Consider the following 6000-nt stretch of genomic DNA (forward strand, 5'->3'; position numbering starts at 1 on the left):
TTCATGAAGATCCAGTGAGAATATAGATGGGAAAGAACTTGGAAGTTTATGGGTTCTATGCAAGGGGCAGAATCTCATTAAACTCCTCACCTTACATGCACCGTAGCATCTAACAACAGCTCAGGGGACACTGCCAATAAGTCTCCCATAACTGATGGAGCGTTTGTTTTAGATGAGAATATCTATCGAGAAGCTATGATTCTCTAATCTGTTTCTATTGAAAACTACAAATACACACTGGAAAGAAACGGGGCATCTTCAAGCTCCACCAGCATAGAGTGGTATAAGAATCAAGAGCCTGGGTTCAGAGTCTCTCCACCCCAGTTCAAATCCAGGCTCCACAACTTCCTGTGTAACCTGGATGAGTTACTCACCATCTCTGTGCCTTATTCTTCCACCTGTAAAATGGAGGGAATAACACTATCTAACTCACAAAACTGTTGTGCGGGTACCTGTAAACTGCTGTGGAACAGTGCCTGGCAAATAGTAGCCCACAAAATTGTCAGCTATTACCATCATTTTTATTCTTATTCCCAAAGTTTGAAGAAGCCAGTGGGAAGGTAAAAAGCAGAATGATGGGGCTTCCCTGGTGGCGCAGTGGTTGGGGGTCCGCCTGCCGATGCAGGGGACACGGGTTCGGGCCCCGGTCCGGGAAGATCCCACGTGCCGCGGAGCGGCTGGGCCCGTGAGCCATGGCCGCTGCGCCTGCGCGTCCGGAGCCTGTGCTCCGCAACAAGAGAGGCCACGACGGTGAGAGGCCCGCGTACCGCAAAAAAAAAAAAAAAAAAAAAAAAAAAAAAAAAAAAAAAAGCAGAATGATGAAATGAAAGAAACTATGGAAGAGGCATGAATTGAGGAGATGCTTCACAATTCTGAGTATTGCAACAATACCACAGCACTCAAAGTCTCACAGACAGCAGATTAAATTACTGAACCTCTTCCTTTCCAAACATTTTCCAGCTCTCTATTCAGAGCAGTTGTCTGTGGGAACACATCTCTGATTTTATCATTTAAAAACTCCCAGGTTTCCTAAATAAAACCACAATGAGAGACCACTATATAGCCAAGAGAATGGCTAAAGTGGAAAAAACAGACAATGCCAAGCATTGGGGAGGGTGTGGAGCAAATGGAACTCGAGGATGTAGACGGTGGTCATATAAACTGCTAAAAACCACTTTGGATTACTGGCTGGCAGTATCTGTGAGAGCTGAACATATGCATTCCTTATGATCCAGAAATTCTACGCCTAGGTATATACCCGATAGATACGAATGCATATGTTCACCAAAAGGCACGTGCAGGAATGTTCACAGAGGCAATATTTATAACAGCCCAAACAGGAAACAACCCAGATTCCATCACACAAGCATGGGTAAATAAATTGTGATATATTCACAAAATAGAATGCTGTATATCATAGAGAAGGAACAAACCGTTGTTACAACACAGTTTGTTCAACAGGGAGGAATCTTACAAATATAATATTGAGAAAAGTAGCCATATATCAAAGAAGGCCTGCTGTATGATTCTCTTTATATAAAATTTAAAAGCAGGCACGAGTAAACGCTGGTGTTAGAAGTCAGAAGAGTCACTGTCTTTGGAGAGAGTGGCAATGAGAGAGGGAACAAGGGAGCTTCCAGAATCCTCTCGTCCTCTACTTGTGGATCTGGGGACAGATTCCATAAGTGTTCACTTAGTGAGCGTTTGCCAGTGTGTACACATACATGGATACATATGCGCACAATGTGTGTATGTGTGTGCGTGTTAAACTTTAAAAATATTTCAATACAAGTAGGAGTCTTGATCATTTTAACAGCTGTAACAGAAACAGTTGATCTATTTGAAGGAGCTACCTCCCCAGGTACTGCTGAGAAGTCCCTTCTTTATGCTACCAGTTAACCCTGTACCCTGGTGCCTCATACAATGCTTTGAAATCACTTATTTATGTGTCTGTCTCCCCTACTCAGTCATAATCTGCTTAAGGGCAGAGACTGTGTCTTATTTATTGTTCTCTCTCCAGTGTTCAACCCAGAGCCTGGCACATAGTAGCCCTCTAATAAATGTTTCTTGAATGAATACAATATAAAACGAATGGGATAATAACCTATAATGGAAAAGAATAACTTATAATGGAAAAGAATCTGATAAAGAATAGATATATATGTGTATATATATATAACTGAATCACTTTGCTGTGCACCTGAAACATTATAAATCAACTATACTTCAATAAAATATTTTTTAATTAAAAAAGAATCTAAAATAAATAAACTAATAGGAAATGAGATACGTCTTACTTTATATTTTATAGAAATATGATTTGATGCCAAGTTTGCTGAAACATCAGTTTTTGTCAAGCGGGCTACCCAGCAGTCTTTGTCAGGTGTCTTCTGAGTTCTCCCCCCAACAAATTCCCTCCAAACCATTCATCACTTTTCCCCAGCTTTAGAATATTATTAACTAAGCTCTTCTGATGACAGGTTGTAGAGGACATCATGAACTGTACCTTCCTCACGAAAGTTTCCTAATAGATTTTTGATTGAAAGATGAAAATAAAGCTATTGTGCATAGCTTAGCCGACTCTATAATTTATCAGAGAAATTTTACAACCTAACAAATGCATTGGTAATATACTTACACGACCTGCTAAAGTTTGCAGAGACAATGTAAGGATGGAGGAAGCTTTCTAACTTTGCTGTACCTTTAACAATTTTTTCTGAGATTCGTAATGTATTGCTTTAATAGGATATCAAGAAAAATGAAGTAATCATCAGAGACACAGGATGCTATTAATCTAAGAACGGGCATTTGTGTCTCCCAGCCTGAGGGGCAAGCTCTTATCTTTCTCATGAGTCGGATCTGTTTAATTCTTTTGGTGTCTCTCGGTTGATAAAAGTGTTCTTACCGACAACAGCTAGGCATCCGAGCACCTCACTTTTATCACATTCTGGTCATTGTTCTTTGCCCTTGAGACTTAACAGTACAAAGCAGAATGAGAAAAGTCAATTTCTTGGGGTTCGGAAATCAGTTTCATACTTGCTGTCTTGACAGCAGCCAAAAAGGACGAATTAATAAAACGTAATGTACAACACTAAAAAGGAAAGGGGGGTGGGGAGTAGACTTATGCCATCTATTTATTCATCAGTGACCTAACCGGAAAAACATTAGTGAATGATTAAAGAAAGATGTCCCTAAGGAGAATCCAGGGGGGATTCAGACAGGCTTTAGTCAAAGCCCCCAGATCTAATGTAATTTCAAGCTGGCCTCAAAATTCAATCTGTGTGGAACCTCTAAGTCATCTATTCCGCAACGACATACAGCATAATTGCATTTGAACAGCTTCCAACAGAACGCTGAGCAAATGTCCTGTTCCGGGCCCTGGGTGCCCACGTGGAAGGCAGCCCAGATGACCACACAGGAGGACGGGCTCCGAACGCAGTCTGCCTGCTGATTCCACCTGCTGACCGTTGCCCTCCCCGGGAAGTACATGTTTCTACTTAATTCCTGCCAGCTTTTGGCTGTGAGGTAGGGAGGGCATCTGCAGCGGGCAGCTCCCGAGGGCTGCCACCTGGTGCTGTCAGTCGGCCTCAAACCAAGGAGGAAAAGGGGAGGCATTCATCTATGTGCTTATTTTTCTGTGTTTAGGGTATTTCTTGGGACTTTGAGCTTTCACTTGGCAAGTAAACTTGTCTCTTTAGTCAGGAGGGGAAAAAAGGAATTTTGCTTGCTTGCCTTTAACTTAGAGTTCCCTTTTCGGAAAAGCTGTTTCGTAATACCTGGTCCACCCTCATTAAATCTATGCAGCTTCTTCACAGGACTACAAACTTACCTGCAGATATACTTTAAAAGTATAGCCACGAGAATTTGAGACACGTGATGAACCATAATGGGAAAGAATATGGAAGAGAATGTATATGTATATGTATAAGTGAATCTCTTTGCTATACAGTAGACATTAACACAACGTTGTAAATCAACTCTACCTCAATAAAATAAATTTTTAAAAAAAGAATTTGAAACATAGTCATGGTCCCATTATTTTTTAATGTGCTGTTCTAAACAATTATAAATAGGGAAATATAAAGTTAGCATTTGAATCCCATTTAAAAGAAAAGATGAAAATAAAACAGAAATAAACGTCCCAGGAGAAAGATGGAGCGTTCCTTAGGAAAGACCATTTTTGGCTCCTGTCTCAATGGTTTATAGCATGAAAAGGAATAAAAGATCCTCAGTGAATGTCAACAGATAACATTTCAACCTCAAAAAGCCTGCTTGTTTTGATCCAAAATCAACTTATATTTAACTTTAACTCAGGGCTTCCATTTTGCATCTACAAATGCAGTCCAACTTTCCACAAAACCGAGGAGATATAATGAACCTGACTAATGAGAAAGCATGATTTGCTTGTACGAGACTGCTTTAAGTAACAGGACAATTGTGAACAGGTATTAGCACCTGGGTGAGAAGAAAGCCATTGCCCTAATGACACAGATATTTTGGCTAGTGGCTTTTCACTTGGTTTATCCTACTGATGAATGACAAAAGTAATAATGATTAAATGTATGAAGATGGTGGGTTAAGTATTGGTGACAATAGGAAAAGTTAGATGTAATCAGATGCTGACTTGCTGAATAAATTTTAGATTATATATCTACGCATGATATAGGTATTTTTTTAAAGCATGCACTCATTTATTTACATTACCACTAGAAAAATTAACTTTATTTCTCTAACTCTGAACCACATCTTTTCCACTGAAGCAACTCTTTCATCATGTGATTTTTTTTTTTTTTTGATAACAGGGAATTTATGAGGAAGGCAACCAGCACCTTATGGAAGAACAGACTGTTCTGAACTTCAGAAAATATATTACTACAGAAATTGGTGTTCAGAAAATCAAGTAAAAATGGCTGTGAGTTTATTTCTGTCCAATGGCATTTTTAACACTGAAAAGAATCAAGAGTGGAGACAGAATCAGAGAATCCTACACCAGCATATTTCTGCACGTTTTCTAGTAAACATAAGCACTCCACTGCCTTTATTTACATGGCCCTATTTTCATTCTACCTGTGTATTTTCAGGCAGTTCAATAAAATATTTGCTCAAAAAGTATTCCGTACATGTGAAGGCCCGAGGTGCCAAGTCATACAAAGAACTGGATGCAAGAGAGGAGCAGGAAGTTGAATGGGTGAAAAGTGGTTGGGCAGAGAAGCACAAAAGGGAGGAAAAAGAAGCAGAATGACCCTTAACTTAAGAATAAGAGGAATCAGACCGCAACGTGAAAAGCAGAAACTATTTTCATAACTTCTTGTTCCTACCAATGGTGTCTTGATTATCTGAAACCACTGGGAAGCTGCCTGTGCTCACTTACACTTAGGCAAGTAATGAAGGGGATGGGAGCCTGTTTGGAAGTTTTGGAAACATCCTCTTTGTGCAATTTCTGACTACCCATCTGTGCACTTTGCATCAGCCCCCGTGCAACAAACAACTACATTGTACTGCGAGTTCTTTCCGGTGTGTTTGAAACGATCGACGTTGTCTCCCTCAGGGATGCTGGTAGAGAGACTGGCCATCACAAGAGGATGCAGCTCCTCGTACCTTAGGAAGGGGCTCTAACTCAACAATCCATGTACACCCAAGAAATGCTCAGGGAATTCCTTCAAGGGAATTCTGCAACCAAACATGTTTATTAAACTGAAGTGATTTTTTTCTGAGCAGTGAGATCATCAGCCAGATGCTCTGCTTAAAGATAAGGCAAAATTTTAATCTGCCCCTTGATATCTTGTTTTCAATTTCCAGGCTGAGGTTCTGAGAATTACCTTTGCCTCAGGAGAGCTTGCTACATATTAAAAGAAGGCCGTAAGGACAAAGGGTTCCTGAGCATCTAAGTGTACCCTATATTCCTATTCGCAGAAACAGTATTTCACATCACTTGTCTCTCATTCGGCTGACTCTGAAGTAGAAACACCCATCCGCCTGCGTGCACTGTGAGAAATTCCT

The sequence above is a fragment of the Kogia breviceps genome, chromosome 6, assembly GCF_026419965.1.
Source record: "Kogia breviceps isolate mKogBre1 chromosome 6, mKogBre1 haplotype 1, whole genome shotgun sequence".
NCBI classification, from domain to species: domain Eukaryota; kingdom Metazoa; phylum Chordata; class Mammalia; order Artiodactyla; family Physeteridae; genus Kogia; species Kogia breviceps.